Source organism: Doryrhamphus excisus, linkage group LG10 (genome assembly GCF_037039965.1).
Source record: "Doryrhamphus excisus strain RoL-2023G ecotype Guam linkage group LG10, RoL_Dexc_Guam_v1.1, whole genome shotgun sequence".
Classification (NCBI taxonomy): Eukaryota; Metazoa; Chordata; class Actinopteri; order Syngnathiformes; family Syngnathidae; genus Doryrhamphus; species Doryrhamphus excisus.
The window spans coordinates 14768047-14785993 of NC_136366.1; the positions used below are offsets into that span (position 1 = coordinate 14768047).

Sequence of the window (17947 nt, forward strand, 5' to 3'; positions counted from 1 at the left end):
AGCTAGGTAGACTAGCACATAATAATTCAATAATTCTATCTGCCTTTAAAGATGAAGACTCAGTTTTCACTAAAACTGTGAGAGAAGGGTGCAATTAGCAATGTTTATTATTCTAGGTGTAGTTAGTCGTGACTATTAAAGTGCTCATGACAACAAATCATGTTAATCTTGTCATTGTTGCTGTGAACAATTACATTGAATGGCATATGTGTCATGCCCTACCGTGACACCACTTGGCTCCAGGTGAGCAGCTCATTGGTTTCTCTCTGATGGGAGGAGCTACCCGGCCAGCCACAGGTGTTTTCAATCACCACCTCTCCTATTTAGGCACACCTGTGGCAGCAGGAGGGTTTCGTCGTATTCTTCCTCATGGATGCACACCACATGCTTATTCAACCTCGTCTTTTTGCCTGCCACCCTTTTTGCTGCGACGCTGTGTTTTTTCTTCCTCTGCTTGACGCCTTCCTGCCAGCCAGGTAGCTGCTCCCTGCTTGTAGCCTGACTTAGCCTTACCTGAATTTGTGTAACCTTGCTAGGCCTTTTTTGTGGTGCATTTTGTGTTTTTTCTTACCGCACCATAGTTTTTTATGGTTGCTATTACTGCTTGTTGAGCCTGCGTGCATCCTTTGGGGGCCAACCTACTCCGTGGTGTGACAATATGTCCCGGGTGTGTATGTTAACATATTTATATTTGTGCAAATTTTTTGTCACAAAAACTCATTTCCTGTTATGTATTCTTTTGATATTATGCCTGCTTGTTGAGTTTGATAATTGCAACATCATTATTGCGTTTAAAAAACAAAGTTTTTTTGGTATTATTAGAACTTTCAGAGACATTGCGTACATAATGTTGACAATATTTAGCTAATTTTAACTTAACTTAACTTAATGCTTCCTGCGGTGAGTGCAAAATAACCAATATTGGTGTACTGGAGCCTATCCCAGCTGTCTTCGGACGAGACTGGTTGCCAGCCAATCACAGGGCATATGAAGACAACCATTCACACTCACATTCATACCTATGGACAATTTGGAGTCGGCAATTAACCTAGCATGTTTTTGGAATGTGTGAGGAAGCCGGAGTCCCCAAGGAAAACCCACACATGCACGGGGAGAACATGCAAACTCCACACAGAGATGGCCGAGGGTCTCGGGTTTCTTAGCTGTGAAGCCTGCGTGCTAAACACTCATCCGCCGTGCAGCCCCTCAAAATAACCAATATATTATTTAAAATGCTATAGGAATTGTCACTTATCCAAAGGGGGGGGGGGGGGGGGAAACAACATTTTGGATTAATTATTGAGACAACCCTTACATGTAAGCTCTGAATCACTACTCGGGTCATTTAACATAAATGCATTGTAATCCACTCAAGCATATTTACTGTTATGTTAAAGCATGCAACAATGATACTGTACCTTTCATACAGTATGTCATTGGAATGTTTAGTACCATGCATTCTTTCACACACAAACAAACTAGTAAATGTTATTATTTGTTGAAGGACTGACATCTATGCCACTTGGTTGCCAGTCAATCGCATCTGTCATTTAGACAAACAACCATTCACACTCACATTCAGACCTTTAGAGTCGCCAATTGACCACCATACATCAATTTTCTATACCGCTTATCCCTTTTAGGGTTGTGGGGGTATGCTGGATCCTATCCCAGCTGACTCTGGACGAGAGGCGGGGTAACACCACAGGCCACATATAGAGAAACAACCATTCACACATTCAAACCGAAGGACAATTTCGAGTCTCCAAGCGACATGCATATTTTTGGAACACGAGCACACAGAGATGCCCAAAGGGAGATTTGAACATAGATCTTCCTTATCTCCTGACTTTGTGCTAACCACTAGTCCACCGTGCGGCTCTCCTCCTAAAATATAAGTTACACTTTTGTGTCTTAAGAACCCCTGTCACATCACGTCACAACCTATACTATGCTTGCAGTGTGAATTGATGATAAAATTACCATCTTGCTCATGTCTCGATACAAATCCTCTACGGCAGCCTCAGGACAGAGCATCACATCCGTCTCACCTGTCACGTGTTCCCAAAGTTGATCATTTTGTCAAACCAGTGGTGGCTGAATCATCTCTGCAGGTTATGTAAATGATGTCTGGGCTGAAAGGATTTCAGGGATAAAAGATAATTATAGAGCAGTGATGTGTGGATGACTGCATCACATGCCAGCAGTATATTACTGAGAAGCATCAGGCTTACAAAACGACACGCACTGAGGTTAAAACAATAGTTCCAAAACTTTTTAGCAGAGCCACCCAATAACGATAAGTCAAATAATAATGTTCACCAGTCCAGTGTGTACCCCACGAGTCGCCGAAGTCAGAGGAGATCAACTCCACCAATGAACATGAAACTATGAATTACTGATTGAAAAAAATAACTGCACACTTTTGAAGTACTTTACATTTTTTATTGTTCAACATTTGACAACCAAGGTTAGTGCACTTTGAACAAGGTACTGATTTAAAACAATAGCGAATGAAAATATGTCTGGAAAAATAGCTTTTTTTTGCATGATAATTCTCAATTTGTTGAACTTATGCTAAAAGAACAACCTTGAATATTTGTGAATAAGCTCTACATCATCGATGTGAAGTGGACCCACTTCTTTTAATGGTCCAATATATTGGTCTAATAGGGCCTTTGACAAATATTTGGGCACTTGTTCATCCTGCACAACTGAAGCGAACTCGCATACTTGCAGCAAGTATCACAAAATTGCCATCTCTAGTTCACAAGTGGAATGAAAGTGACGGGTTGTACATGGAACGCAAGATTGGTCAAATTGCGGTGCTGTATGTATCAACGCTAAGCAGAAGTGGCTGAGGCATTTTATATTTCAAAACAAGCAAAAACTGTTACCTTTAAAGTTATATTTGGTTGTGTAGTGTTTTGTTTGTGTTAAATAGCTGCAAATTTACAAATGCACACATCCCTATCAGCAGTGTAGTCTATCAACGGTGACCCACCCCCCAGCTGGTCTCCTAAATTCAGTTCTGGTCGGATTTTGATGATGAAAAACATTGTCCAGGTCGTAATGTAGTTTGGCTCCGCAAAACAATATTTGCATCACAAAAATGCCTACTAAAAAGAAATCAGACCTCACAAATCGCTCTGCGTTATATATCTCTCCCGTCATATTCCTGCGCCTGTGCATTCTTGTGTATGTGGTACTATGTGGTATTTTTTTCAAATAGGCGTTTTTTATGATGCAAGTGTATTACTCTTTGAGAAGGCAAACTCCTTACCTGTGAAATCCCAGCGGCTACCTGGAACTACATTCTTCATCACCGAAATCTGACCAGAAATGGACTTAGAAGTGGACAGAGACCAAGTCACTGTTGATAGACTACACTGCTGATGGGGATGTCATACAAATGAATGTAAACTATCCCTTTAAAGAAAGCTGAAATTCCCATCACTACAACAGATCAATAAAGTGATCAAAATAGTAAGTCAAAGAATCCTTAAGATCATATTCTAAATGTTTTAAAAAATTTAACTTTACTGAACTAAAGGATACCAAAAAGATCAATGCATAGACCGAACATTAATCACAACCTTTTTATGTTGCGTGTATAAAATCAATTGCTGTTAAAGTCTTTGATGTAGGCACATTCATCAGCGTTATTATATGATGCAACAATGATGCACTCAGCGTGTATAAGAGACTAAAGGCTATTTAATGAGCGATGTGCATGAAGGAATCAATATGGCAATGGAGTTTACTTGGGTAGCATATCTACACCCACTAGAATGCAGGTTATTCAAGGAATACGTCGTTTTTAGAGTAACTGTTGGTAACTCTGTGGTTCCACTGGGAAACTTCAATGTCCATCCGATTCTAAACTTGTATGGTGCAGCTGGCTCCAGTACACCTTTGGCTGCAGGCCTATGATCAAATATGTAGTTCTATCATCAGACCTGCGTCCACATGTTTTGTGCCCACAGGTGATGAGAGGGTCGAGCTGTCAAATGGTGATAAATTGGAATAGATGGAGCCCAAAGTACACATAAACCTTGTCATCAAACTATTTATGTTGGGTTGGGTTCATTAAGCTATTTCAGTCAATTGTTTGACCTTCTTCCTAATTATATTCTAGGGCCAACTGCTGACCTATAGGAGAACAAAGCAATGTCACATGGTTGGCTGTGACATTTTGGTGGCCTGGAATTTGTACCATACCAAAGGGGAAGAAAACACAACGTTGACAAACGCATCAACTGATCTGGATCAGGGTGTCAGGTAAGAAAACATTGTGTCTGACTTCTTTTTATCGTTTATTTGATATTCCCTAACACTCTAGTTTTCCACCCCATCTCTCAAAAAATATTTGGTAAAGACAGTCCCTCTTTAATTATTCAAAAGCAGTATTTTATTAATGCGTCTAAATTGCACCAACACGATTTAAAGCTTAGAGGCAATTCACCCTTTCCCAGAGCTGTGTAGAGCGTAGTTTAGAACCCCTGGTGTGGAAAATATTGGCTTTTCTACAGCTTTGATCATCTTGGGATTATTTTTTATTAACACTGACTTTTAGCATACATTCAACTGAAGTCAGCTGCGACAAACTATACATTTGTACCCATTTTGTTGTTTTTCCCCTCTCAAATTTCCTTTGGGATGGAATATACCTTTAAAAATGGCTTTCCCTGAAAGCAAAAATAAGAAAGATACTGTATTAATTATTAATCCATAAATTGTTTTACCACTTCCATGTTCAGGGTCATAGGCCAAACACAGGGTACTGTGATCTGGGGTTGTCATGGTAATGGAGTTGGAAGTGAAGTTGGAAGGTATACAATCAGTACATTTTAATACTATATTTTTGTATAAGAATTCTCTCTACTTTTTCTAGCTTTCCCATTTACCACCAGCAATGTCGCTTTTATATTGGAATAATTCAGGCAAGACACAGTCCAAGTATTGTTTTGTGCAAAAACAATGACCAACTGCCTTGTTGGCAGACCATGCTGCACAGGATGTTTCATAACTAACTTCCTATTCTGACTGAATCCAATCCTATTCTGTAGTATCTGCAGCACATGTAAACATGACACAATGTTTCAACTATCCTGTCTTTTGAGGGGGTTGGGTACAAACTGGCCAGCGTTAAAAGTAATTGCCATTAAAATTAAATAAAGCCATTGAATATTTTACTTATAAATAATTACTTAGCGTAATTTACATAAAAATTGACATACAACAGTCTCATGTCTGTGACATGCTGTAACCAAAATACTCCAGAAAATCGGAATATCTTGCTGAAAAGCACATTTCTGACATACAATATGCAGTATGCAACAAACATGCAAAATACTATTTAATTTCATACTCATGTTTGGGAAAGCATTCCAAAGACCCAAATATGCCTACACGAGCAATTAGTAATAGTTAGTTTTCAAACAGGAACATGAATGAATATGTATCGTAAATTCCGGACTGTAAGTGGAAACCTTTTTCACATTTTCATATTTATGGTTGAAATAACTACAGTTCCCATGATGCATTGAGTGCGGATTCACGAAGTAGTGCAGTGGATAGAATATATCATGTTCTCAAGTTTTTTGCAGTGATTGTGTTTTGATCTGACAAAGATTAAGTTTGATGAAGTGTAGAATTACTACAGCTGGCGCTTGGGCTGCTGTTGAATTACAGTATAAAAAAAAGTGTCTCACATCCGGTGCGTTTTTCTCATACCTACTGTTGCTGATTATTGTTCTCTGTTGGAGTAATATCACTTGCTCAAGCCTTTTCTAACACATACCACACTACAAAATAAGTAATACAAGTGTGTTATTATTATTATTATTATTATGATTTGTGCTGCTGTCAGTATCGGCCTACTTTCAAGGTTGCAATATTGGTATTGCATTGGAAGTGAAAGGTTGTGTCAGGACCCTTATTATTATTTTATTTATTATTCATTATTTATTTTAAACAATTTGTCACTTTCTTATTAAAAATATTTCAGAGGGACTCTGTTCTTAAGAATGATTTGTGAATATGATCATTTGGATGACTGTATGGCAATGGACACAATGTATCAGACAACTTTATTTTGAAGCATTAAGTTACATTACATTACCGTCACACTGCATGAAGTCATGGCATGGCCGACATGATAAAGTGGGAAAAAGTTTTCCTCTAATTTAGTGTGGAAGTGGTACGTTTTTGCCTTAAGTTTGGAAAAAATAAAATCTGTAGTCCCTGCAGCAATGTGTTCCAAACAGTGAATAGTGGGAGTGTAAAGGTAACTACAGGGGTGGTATTTCACAGCCTTTAACAATGTAAAAAAAACATATTTAGAAGGTTATAAGATTTTCTATGCTCTAACTATAAAAATATGAAATCTAACAGCACAGTTGGGTCTGGAATCAATTAACTGCTATAAATGAGGATGACTGTATAGCTTTCCTTGTACAGAGACATTTATATCACAAGGATGGCCTCTTCCTGTTCCAACATAACCGCCCCAGTATACAAATTGAAGTCCATAAAGACTTTGATAAGGCCTGCACGGAGTCCTGACCTTAACCCAATAGAACATAGAGCACAGACTGCAAGCCAGACCTCGTCTTTCACCATCATTGCCTGACCTCAGAAATGTTACTTCTGAAAAATCCCTATAAACATACTCCACATACTCGTAAACCTTGTGGGAACCCTTCCCAGAAGAGTTGACATTGTTACAGCTGCAGTGGGCGAACTCCATATTAAACCCAATGGATTAAAAAAAATAATTGAGTGTTAATAAATGACTTTAATAATACCTAAAATATACGACTTCCCTCTGGTTTGGCTGTAAAAACGCTCTGACTCTAATATGACCTCTTCAATATATTTATGTTTCATATTCTTACATAAGGCCATATTGTAAGAAAAAGTCATTCAACAAATGAATGACGGTGAAGAGGAATTCATTGAATTTATTTTGAAATAGCTACATTTTTTCATTTTTGACTCCAAACTTGTTTAATAACTCTGCCAGTCGCTATTTGTGCTCTGTTGACCATGTTTGAGTTCTTCAAATAGCTTGACCTTTTTGAAGATTTTGTAGTTTCCAAACTATGCATCAATTAATGTTTAATTCACGAAAAAGCCAACAACTTTTGAAAGTACTTTATGGGCATTGTTAGACAAGGAAACCATTTATATTGAGGTCAAATGCTAAAAGTCCTGAGGCAACCTTTGTCATGCACTATGAAGACGCTGTAAGTAGTTTGGTAGCAGATATGTCATAAAACTTTTATTTTAGTTTAAAGCCGAACTCTGGGGTGCCAATTGGTTTATTTTCAACAATATAGAGCATCTATCTTTATGCAGCAAATGTCTTATTTCTATTAATAAAAGCAGGGATTGTGATTTCGGAGCTGGCAAATACAGGTGTCGATTAACGTGTTGGAGGTGTGAAGATGTATTTTACAAGACTGTTGTCTTGTATGAATACACAATTGGAAGGACGGGATAGAAAGAAGATAAATGTTTTTCAAATTGGTGTGCGTAGACTTTATAAATGCTTTATCAGTTTGTCTCTCCTGTCCTCTTATGTACCAGATATTCAGCAAGCGCTGATGTTAACTGATGCTCGGAATATTTTGCAGACAGCGGATTACATCGGCTCTTACTAAATAACTTTTGGGCAAGTCTTCATGTATACTAAATATTGACTACAGTCATCCGTCACCAATTTACACTTCAAATTTTGTAGTTTCCCTCCAGAGACCCAGGTTTGATACCCCCCTCAAGCATCTCTGTGTGGAGTTTGGATGTTCTCCCTGTGTGTGTGTCCATAATGTCCATAGGTATGAATGTGAGTGTGAATGGTTGTTTGTCTATATGTGCCCTGTGATTGGCTGGCGACCAGTCCAGGGTGTACCCCACCTCTCGCCCAAAGACAGCTAGGATAGGCTGCAGCACCCCCGCGACCCTCGTGAGGATAAGCAGTAGAAAATGAATGAATGTACTACTTATATGGGCTGATATTGTATATAAATGCTGTGCTTTCATTTGATTGTATTATTAACTAAGATAAAGGAGGCTGTGCACCTGAGGACTGTGACTTGGTTGTGAAGGTCTATGATCGACAAGATATGCTCCAGCATTGCTGTGTTGCTTATGTGGGGCTTTTTTGTTGCTAGGCAACTGTAACACCTCTAATGAGACTATGAAATTGAACTAAGGCAGCACACACACATGTGGAATTTTAAAAGATAATATCTTCAAAAGTTGAATGACCCACCTTTCACAGCAAGTGTTGTTTTTGTTAAGAATTAAACACACAAAGTAATAAGGTTAATGTTTTGTTTTTTTAAAGACTTCTCTAAGCCTTTTCCAGTCGTCCATTCTTCATAACAATCTCTTGTCTTGTGCACAAAAGAAACAGGTGCCGCTTTAACACCAAACTGTTGAGCTGTTATCCCATCAAAAGCTGAAAGAGGAACTCTTTTCGAGAACAAAACATGTTCGCTTGGAGGCAGAGTCTTACCTAAAAAAATATAATGCAAATTCAATACAAAATTGTTCACCTCACACAGACACGTATATGTACTATATATATATGACAGTGATGGAAACATTACAAGTTACAGGTGACAAAGTCTGCTTTCATTTATCACTGAAAAAAGATTTTTGGTGCACAGCCTACGCAGCCTTAATGCTTATTGCTGTGCTTCTTCTCCAGCAGCAGCGACAAGAGGTATTCTGGAAAGGTCATTCTCTGTACTGAACAGACATACAGTTGGAGAAGGACAAATTGACGGCTTTTGTCCTTGGCAATAACCTGAATTGAGATGAGAGACTGTAGTGAGTGCAAGCAGTATGGAAAATGAATGGGTGGAGATGGAGAAACCAAAAAAATAATTGTCGACATTTTAGGTAAGCTGGAGCCTGTGAGGAAGTTGGAGAAAACCCAAGCACATAGACTACTACAGTACAGTATACTTTTATACTGTATGTATAAAAAAAAATACAACATGTAGTCGTGATAACAGCAAGCACACACATTAAACCTGCAGATGATTGAGGGGGCAGATTGAGGTTAAGATGCCTTGCTCAACGGCAGCACTTTTAGGGGTCGCCAACCTGTCAGTTGTGATCGACAAGTCCATCATAAGAACTTGTCAGGTAGATCGCAGTTGAAAATTCTCGAAGTAAACGTTCATATTTAGCGCAGGCACTTTTCTTGGTGGATTTCATGTTTTTTTATTTATTTATTTATTTTTTTTACACTAGTCACCTTGCATGGCAGTGAAGAGTCCTTTGGACCAATGTCGCATTCCAGGCATCTGAAATGTGCATGTATGTCTATGTTGGTGATAAAAGATACCAGACAATACATCATACATTATATCAATGTCAACTCAACTAACTGAATGAAAATCTGAACTGTGTATAAATAAAGCCCATCAAATGTTCTACTGCATCTGGCTCTCTGAACAAAGAGGCTCCATGGAGGTCGATGCACCAATGAATTTGCTTAAATCACATACAGTGCTTGATTACTATCGCAAAAGTATTAAGAAAAATAAATGCAATATCCGATCAATGCCCTCCCCTCCTAGAGAGTGACCAACAGACGCACATTTTGACCACAGAACACAGCAGTATACTTCACAGCTTTCCAGGCAAGCACCCAGCCCTCAGCTCAGTCCCCAAAGCCCGGACAGAGGTGCCAGCGCATGACAATCAAGTTTTCACAATGAGAAAAAGCTGAACTGTTCAGGAGAGCCAATAATAATGTCCAAGTGGGATGGAAGGGAAGATCTTGCCTTGGTTCACAGCCGAGGCCGGGGAATTTGGTTTCAAAACATTTGGTGACCATAGGTGAGTTATGATATAATGGTAATGGTTTTATTTCATTTGAACATGCATTAGATTACAATTGAATGCATCCCATAATCAGTTCACAGTTCCACATGTCCAAAAGGAGTAGGAAGAAGCAAAGCTTATTAAATCCTACCCCTCCATCTGGTACTTTTACAATCAGTAACTGTTACATTTGTTCACTTTCTGCTTTCCATAATACAGTTTAAGGTTGTTTTTTATTTTATTTTATTTTTTTGTCACGTACCGAAGTATGAGGTAATATGAACATACAATGACATAATGTGTACCATAGTAAGTGTCAATATAGTGATATATACGTATAGCACATCATGACTGGTTCAAGACTCTTCATCCTTATATTTAGCAAACATCAACTGCTTGTATTGTTTCTTGAATTGGCTCATCGTTGTGCATTGTTTGAGGTCCTTACTCAATCCATTCCATAGTTTGATTCCACATACTGAAATGCTATGGCTTTTTAACGTAGTCCTAGCATATAAGTGTTTCAAATTTAGTTATTCCCTGAGATCATATTTCTCCTCTCTTGTAGAGAAGTATTGGATGACATTTTAGGTATTTGGTTATTTTTAGCCTCATGCATTATTTTAGCTGTTTGAAGATGAACTATATCAGCAAGTTTGAGTATTTGTGATTTTAGAAATAAGGAGTTAGTATGTTCTCTGTAGGCGGCATTATGAATTATCCTTACTGACCTTTTTTTGCAGTACATTTAGCGAGTGAAGATTGCTTTTATAGTTATTAGCCCATATTTCCACGCAATAAGTAAGATATGGTAGAACCAGAGAGCAATAAAGAGTGTGGAGTGATTTCTGATTGAGAACAAATTTTGCTTTGTTCAATATTGAAATATTTCTGGCCACCTTATGTTGTATATTTGTAATATGAGGTTTCCAGCTCATATTTTCATCAAACCCCAGAAATTTATTTTCCTTCACCCTTTCAATGTCTACACCGTCTATTTGTATTTAACAAACAGCATGATTTTAGCTTTACTTAGGTTCAAGGACAATCTATTATCATCAAACCATCTTTTTAGTATGACCATTCTCTGACCTTTCTAATGATGATGTGTGAATGAAGGAGCAGGGGAAAAAAATGCTTTTTCTCTCTGTTGGAGAGAAAAAGCAAAAATGGACGGGTTTTCCCACAAATAATATTGTTTCTGAATCAGTCCGGGGTTGATACTGCCTCTTGCACAAAGTCAACTTGGATAGGCTCCAGCATACCCCCGCGACCCTCCTGAGGACAAGCGGTATAGAAAACAATTTTTTTTATATTTTTTCATTTTTTATGAATCATGAACATGTGGGGACCCACCCAAACCTTTCCCTTCGATCAAAATCTTTAGAGGGAAGTCATCCAGTTGAACTTTGTTTATTGTACTATTGGCAATAATCATGCAAGGTTACTTAGGATGATGATGATCCACCGTCTGTGATCAGTGTCGCTTGCTTCACTCTTGTCTCTGCGTCTTGATTGCTCCAATTTTCAAGGTGACATTATCCAGTAATCAAGTCAAGCAATTTTCTCATTGGTGTTCTTAACGTATGTTTGTGCGCTGACTTAGATCAAGCGCATTGGTGCAACACAAAATAACACCTTTATTCCTTTCGACTTGTATAATAAAACAGGTGAGAGGCAGGGATCATTTCCTTTACAAATTGTATCTGACTTTTAGTCAGTTACATTTGGGCAACAGATATTATTCTCTAGTACATTATGTCTTTTCGATCAATTGTATAATTCAAAGCAATGAATATGTCTCCTCTCGATGCCAATATTAGTCAATTTATTTGGAAATTAAATGAGGTCACCCGAGTAATATTCTAGTAGGGAAATGTCTATCATCGATTTCTAATGGCCTGTTCTTGGATGCACAAAGCTGAACAAATGAAAGTGAGAGGTGGGGAGAGGGATCCAGGTAATACATTTCCATAATGGCATTATATCCATTGGGAGTATAAGAAGCTCATTACATAACGTGATTCAAAGAGCATCATGGGGCACTAGCCCTTATCCACATCACTGCCCCATATAGGAAATGGAAGCTCAAGGGCAGGCTGTGACCTTGACACATATCCTGCAAATGTAATGAAGACAAGCCCAAGCCGGACTGATAGAAATATATGTTCAGTAGCACCGCCCTATCATGAATGCTAACAGCAGAATCTGTCTTAAACTATACAGTATACAGTACATGTGCCCAGCCAATCACAGGGCACATATAAACAAACAATCATTTACACTCACATTCATACTTATGGACAATTTGGAGTCACCAGTTAACATAACATGCATGTTTTTGGAATATGGGAGCAGGAGAAAACCCACGCACACACGGGGAGAACATGCAAACTCCATACAGAGACGCTCAAACGGAGATCAAACAAAGGTCATCCTGATTTTGTGACTCTATGAGATGATCCATCCATACTGCATATATCCACCAAAGTTTCATTTAGTTCATATATTGTTATTGTTTTGTTCCAGTCTGGACCAAAAAGTCCAGAACTAGATTTTTTTTAGTCCACCCCTGCTTCACACCCTCACAATGCCAAATTGCTTAAAAATAAGGCAATAGTCTTTACAAATCACATAATGGCCTCTCTTACAGCAGGACCACCACAACAGACGGTAAAAGGCTATGTGAAGTGTTCAATGTCCTTAACGACAAGTACACAAAGCTAACAGAGTACTATGCCCAAACAAGGTGTTGCTATGCAACACTGCCCCATACAAACATCTATTAGTTTTCTGGGCACTTAAATCTGTAATTGGTTTTCAGAATGGCATTTATTTTACTCATCATTTATACAGACGTACAAGCAATATTGTGCAATCACTTGTTCATACACATAAAACATATCATACACTTTGACGGGGGGTGGCTAAAGGAGGAAAACATACATGCATGCACATGTCAATATATCGAGGATGGCAACCAACTACATTATTATAAATGAGTTGGTTTTCATTTATAATGTGGTTAATTGATTTATGAATTATCGTCGCAGGCCTACTTATGACATTGCGTTTATCAATATAATGCAATGTTACAAAAAAGGTCAGGGATGACAAACGAACGTCTAATTAGCCAATGCAGGCCTCATTCTTTTAAAATCTATTCTTTTCATATATTATAGTATGACTATGCCCACTGGGACATGTGCTTAAAATTAGGATGATGAGAGGTGACACGGGTGACATCATGACTCATTTGCTTAGAATGAGTTTAGCTTAATTCTCAGTTTTACTGTTTGGAATCATACCATAATTGTTCATGTCTGGCAATAATAGCACAATTTGCAGTTTAGCTAATAGAACACCACTTTATCTTCACGCTGGACTACTTTCAGTATCCAGAAAAAGAAAGCACCTGATCACGTTTCAATGAAGCACTTTAGTCAAAATTTGCCACATGGAGCAGCTGTTAATCTTGTTATTCCTATTTGTTATTTGTCACATTAAGGGAGCTACCTTTCTCCATCATTCCATTACATTTGTTAATCAAACAAAATCATTTCCTTTTCATTAAAGGGAATTTTCAGTGCTTTGTATTGAGTTGTGGACTCCTATAGAGCAGCTACACACAATAACCCGCACAAGCTTTGTAGATCTTTCAGATTCTGCAACTCTCTCTTCAGTGTTTCCATAGACTTCGTGCATTCAACCCAAACGGTGTGTTTAATTTACTCCACCCCAGACCCTCCTTGAGGTACGCCCATCCCTCCTTATGAGGAAGTCTGGATCGCATTGACGTCAGTGGAAAAAACTCTTGCAGACATCCAAAACTTATTTCAGGGCTCACTTTCCAATGTGCAATACTCATTATATGACACAAATAACACAAGAAAACATTGCAAAAACATTTATAGGTGAGAAAAGTTGAAAAGCAAAAAAGGTCCTTTTTAAGTACAGTGGATGAAATGCTGCAAGTGAATTATTGGAAGTTTACCCCAGTTCAAAGACGTGAATAGTTAACCATTTTAGAGTAAGTCTACTTTAAAAGAGAAAGGGAGCATGTCAATGAAAATCCCAAAAAGCATTCTGACCTCCACACATCGATGATGCGCCCCTGAAACACACAAATTAGTCCAGTCCCTTCAGCCAAAACCTTGGTGAGAAAGATACCACTGCTGGTGCGATAGTTTGGAAATGGAAGAACTGTAAGATACTAACAGTCAACAGGCCTCGCTCTGGAGCTTCCGGCAAAATCTCACCTCATGGGGAAAGGATGATCATGAGAAAGGTGAGAAATCAGCCCACAATTACATATAATGAGCTTGTTAATGATCTGAAGCAGCCAGGACTTTAAACCTGGTCAGGAATGAGGATTTATTAGCAGCGGTTATGCAATGAATGAGTGGGTCAAGATTTGGGTCTTTGTAAGGAGGTAAATTTAGTAAATCAACAGTGGATTAAATATTATTTTACCCCACTTTACATTTCATCTGTATGATCTGTTTGTGAGGATGATTTTTTCAAAGACGAATGAGTGCATTTTCAATGATTTATAGCATTACTGACTCCGGCTGGCTGAGGAACCGCTGGGTAGGAAAAGTGATGTCCATTACACACTTCACATGGTCTTTGTGCTGTTACATTCATGAATGATTGGCTTCAACCCAAAGACTCTTTTCAAGAAACAACACAATCCAAGATTGACAAGCTGTATTCTTTTAGACGCAGCTGGAAAAAAAAAATTGGGACACTGTTGGATTATAGGATGCAACTGAGAGGTGGAGACACATCGGGATTGTGTTTGCTTGTGCAGTAGTGGATTGCAAATGCACATATTGTTGAACAGGAGCACAATCAACATGCTTTCTGCAGTAGTTTGTTTTTTTTTTTTACCTTTAGGACACATGGGTTTTTTTCAATCTTAGTCTATGTGTGAATATAAATTACCATACTGCAATGCATTAGACAGTTTATTCTCTTTCTGTTTTTGCAGTCATACATATACACTGACCAGTACCAGGGCTGTAATGGGAATTAGTATTGGGTTAGTATTATGTCAAATATCTGGCAGATGGCCAGTAATGTAGCATGAGAGTGTAATATTCAGTATAATTCTCGTGGTAATGATTAAAAAGAAAATGGCAATCTTGTCATAATTGAATGGCAGCATGCTTTGCCCCCTCACCAATTTAACAGTCCCTGTAAAGATGACAAAAAACCAACATCCATCCATCCATCTATGCTGCTTAAACTTCACCAGAGTTACACTGGAGCCTATCCCAGATGACAATTAGATATTATTATTCTAATAACTTGTCATAGAACACATCACATAGCACAATCAGAGTAGTGCAACAAAGATATTGGAATAGGCAGACACACAATGTAGGCATTGTTCACACTCACACAAGCGTAACTTTCACCTTCTAAACTAGTTGTTTATCAAAAAGACAACGGGGGTGTGCATATGGGTGTACTCATTATTTTTGGGAAAAATAAGGTCAGGGTTCAGGTTACTCAGAGCCAAGTTCCTAAAAGAGATCACATCAGTGATGCAGTGGTGGCATAATTAAGCATAATTAGCTATAGCACCATGTGGTAAACATGACAGCCACATCGGTGCATGGAAATGAAAAGAAAAAAAAAATTAACTATACTGTCCAAACCTGAGTAAGCACCAGCATTCTGTTGCACTTGAGCAATAAAAGAAACAATAAACACAAAAGCAATACTTGCAAAATGAACTACTGTGCATATGGGTGAGGTGAGATGACCCCATTGCAACAGTAATGATGGCATAAATAACAGGCCAGAGGCTAAAAAGTTATGAGGAAAGGAGGTCTTACATCTGTTTGCTTGTGAAAGCACTGCAATTCCCATCAGTATTCAAAATAATCATTTTTTTAAATGTCATTACATCTTTTCTAAAAGTCCTGGTTATCCAAACTTGGAGACATTAGTGAAGCTTCAGGGGGCATGGAGGTTTGCCTTTGCTTGCTGACATGAATTAATGATCATAGTCATTGGTCAGATTATACAAAACTGTTGTTTGGTCTAGAGACAGTGCCGCTGAGGAAAAGACAGGAAGCAGAACTGGCGGTAGCAGAGATGAGGATGCTGAGGTTCTCATTGGGAGTGACCAGGATGGATAGGATCAAGAACGAATACATCAGAGGGACATTACATGTTAGAGGCCTTGGAGATAAAGTCAGAGAGGAAGACCAAAGAGGAGCTTTCTGGATGTAGTGAAGGAGGACATGAGGGTAGTTGGTGTGAGAGAGACAAATGCAGAAGACAGGGTTGGATGGAGGCGGTTGATTTGCTGTGGCGACCCCTGAAGGGAAAAGCTGAAAGAGAAAGAAGTTACTGGTCAGATTAAAGCTGCACTGGGAAAGCCCATCTTTCTGCTTAGGCAACTTAGCTTTTCAGAGGAGCCTGTAGTAATGTTTTTTTTGTCTTTGCAGACCACATATCGAGCTACAAATCAATTGGGAGTCCAACTATGTGCGGTGAAAGACATATGGTTCATGTTGGGCGTTGGCTCAGTTCCACCTCACCAATCAATGGAATTAGCCTGCAGACGGCCCATTCCATCTGTGTTCCACAACAGCTGATTTTACACTTCGTCAATACGAGCAAATTGCCTGCCATTTTGGCATGAACAAACACAAAAGGTTGTTGAAGGTATTGTCTTCTGCTCTCTTAACAAGCAATATCCCCCACCAAAACTTCAGGAACTTTTAGTTCCTGATAAAAAATAGTTTCCTTTGGCCCTGTTTAGTTTGTGTTTCCACCACATTTTGAAGTTCAGAGTAGTTTGTTCAAATCAGGCTGATGATTTATGTGGGCGTGGCATATGAAAAGGAGTATAGGAAAAGTGGTATAGGAAAATGCTGGAGCCTATCCCAGCTGTCTTAGGGCGAGAAGCGGGGTACACCCTGGACTGGTCACCAGCCAATCACAGGGCACATATAGACAAACAACCATTCACACTCACATTCATACCTATGGACAATTTGGAGTCACCAATGAACCTAGCATGTTTTTGGAATGTGGGAGGAAGCTGGAGTACCCGGAGAAAACCCATGCCTGAATTAGTGATGATGAGTTAACTAATAATAATGAGTTAACTATCAGCAAGTTAACTTGATTATTATTATAAACATTTTAATCAACCCGGTAGCCCTATTTATAACATACATACCCATATTTTCTGGAGTATAAGTCGCTCTGGAGTATAAGTTGCATAAGGCCAAAAATGCATAAGTAGAAAAAAAAATACATAAGTCGCACTAGAGTATAAGTCACATTTTTGGGGGGAAATTTATTTTACAAACTTGACCAAAACAGACATTGCATCCTCTTGGAAGGCAAGTTCTACCATTAATAAAAGAATGTAACATATGCTAACACAATGGTTACTCAGCTACACAAAAATTAAACATGAACAGAAAAGGTGTCCAGTGTTTATGTAACATAAACAGTTTTTTTCATTTATAAGTCGCTCTGGAGTATACGTTGCAGGAAAAGCCAATCTATGAAAAAAAGGGTGACTTATAGTCCGGAAAATACGGTATGTATTAATATGCAATTGCAATCAAAATTTCATGGAATTGCCATTTCTATGAACCATGAATTGTTCATTTGTTTGTGGTAACGTGATGTGATTATATGCTGTTTAAACCAGTTTCCATGCGGCACACCTTGCATTGTCTCCCAGAGAGCCATGAAAGCTGCTTGGAACAGAGCCACACACGTGTATCCACAATGACCATCCATCCCACCAGCAAATGAGCACAGGATGGATGAAGCCAGTCATACAGTGATTATGTCCCATAGACAGTGAGTTAATCGCTATCACTTGATTGCACAGCTGATCGAAAGGATTTCGTTCTTCTACCGAGGCAGTGGTTTGAGATTTGTCTTTGTTATCTCTGCCTTGCACAGAATCAAGCACCCATTCTCTCTGGTTTCATTTAAACCAGTCCAGGCTGAACTGAAGCCAACACCCTGACATCTCTATACACACATTCGGTTATTGCACCATTTGCTGCTCTTTGGCTCATTTTATTTCAAAGTCTCAAGAGTAATGGCTCACACG

The 17947-nt window shown here is 38.6% G+C and overlaps 1 protein-coding gene across 6 annotated transcripts in view; it reads left to right on the top strand.

The window, feature by feature from the left end:
* The first annotated feature begins 353 nt into the window (after positions 1 to 353).
* LOC131120080 (alpha-1A adrenergic receptor-like) overlaps positions 354 to 17947 on the top strand; it is a 202188-nt gene continuing 184594 nt past the window's right edge. For 5 of the 6 annotated variants that reach the window (XR_013629283.1, XR_013629282.1, XR_013629281.1 and 2 more), the window contains exons 1-2: positions 354 to 476; positions 4139 to 4281. The gene's annotated coding sequence lies outside the window, so the exon portion shown is untranslated. Of the gene's footprint in view, positions 477 to 3768; positions 3987 to 4138; positions 4282 to 17947 lie in introns of those variants that run through there. The other variant, XM_078794184.1, reaches the window with a different exon arrangement.